The sequence below is a fragment of the Colobus angolensis genome, unplaced genomic scaffold, assembly GCF_000951035.1.
Source record: "Colobus angolensis palliatus isolate OR3802 unplaced genomic scaffold, Cang.pa_1.0 Scaffold175, whole genome shotgun sequence".
Lineage (NCBI taxonomy): Eukaryota > Metazoa > Chordata > Mammalia > Primates > Cercopithecidae > Colobus > Colobus angolensis.
In genome coordinates, this window is record NW_012114877.1 from 6272131 (window position 1) to 6273405 (window position 1275).

General features: G+C 48.7%; 1 pseudogene; it reads right to left on the minus strand.

The window, feature by feature from the left end:
- Nucleotides 1–1275, minus strand: part of LOC105509429 — a 44305-nt pseudogene that overhangs the window by 16763 nt on the left and 26267 nt on the right.

Below are 1275 nucleotides of genomic sequence, written 5' to 3' on the forward strand. Positions count from 1 at the left end.
AAAAAAAAAAAAAATTCTTTTTTTTTTTAAGACAGTCTCACTCTGTCGCCAAGTCTGTAGTGCAGTGGCATGATCTCAACTCACTGCAGCCTCTGCCTCCCAAGTTCAAGCAATTCTCCTGCCTCAGCCTCCTTAGTAGCTGGGAATACAGGTGTTCACCACTATGCCCAATAAATTTTCGTATTTTTAGTAGAGACGGGGTTTCACCATGTTGGCCAGCCTGCTTTCAAATTCCTGGCCTCAAGTGATCCACCCGCCTTAGCCTCCCAAAGTGCTGAGATTACAGGTGTAAGCCACCATGCCTGGCCTACAAAAAATTTTTTTTAATTAGCTAGGCATAGTGGCATGTGCCTGTAGTCCCAGCTACTCAGGAGGCCAAGGTAGGAGGATTGCTGCAGTCTGGGAGCTCAAGGCTGCAGTGAGCTGTAATCAGGCCATTGCACTCCGGCCTGGGTGACAGAGTGAGACCATCTCAAAACAAACAAACAAACAAACAAAAACCTGGGCTTCCCACCAAGGGTGGGAAACATCACAAAGCTCAGAGAAAAGCACCTGCCTGTTCACCTGTCCTGGGCTCCTACTGAAGCCAGGGCCACCAAATGGGAGCAAAAGACCTCCCTTAAGCGAGTCCCAGCCATCATTACCTCCAAAGAGTATAGATAGGTGGAGCATTCGTGCATCAAGTATGGCCACAAGAGGCTGGCAACTGGCACCTTCAGCTGGCCCTGGGTCCTCGCTTCATTGACCACGACTTTGTTTTCTGCATCCAAAAGACACGCTTCCAACTCGAACTGTTTACTACTCTTGACGGAGATCTGATCATTCACCGGCCCTAAAGGAGGCAAGAGAGACCAGAGCTGAGGGAGGGATACGACCTGGGCCACACAAACAGGAGTGCCCTGCAGCCACCACTCCCAGGCAGCCATTTGTTTCTGTTGCTTTTTTTTAATATAAATTTTTTAATTTTTTTTTTGAGACAAAGTCTCGCTGTGTCCCCCATGTTGGGAGTGCAGTGGTGTGATCTCGGCTCACTGCAACCTCCATCTCCGGGATTCAGGTGATTCTCCTGCCTCAGCCTTCCAAGTACCTGGGATTATAGGTGTGCACCATCATGCCTGGCTAATTTTGTATTTTTAGTAGAGATGGAGTTTTGCCATGTTGGCCAGGCTGGTCTCCAACACGTGACCTCAGGTGATCCTCCTGCCTCGGCCTCCCAAATTGCTAGGATTACAGGTGTGAACCACTGTGTCTGGTGCCTTTTCTTTTAATTGAAAA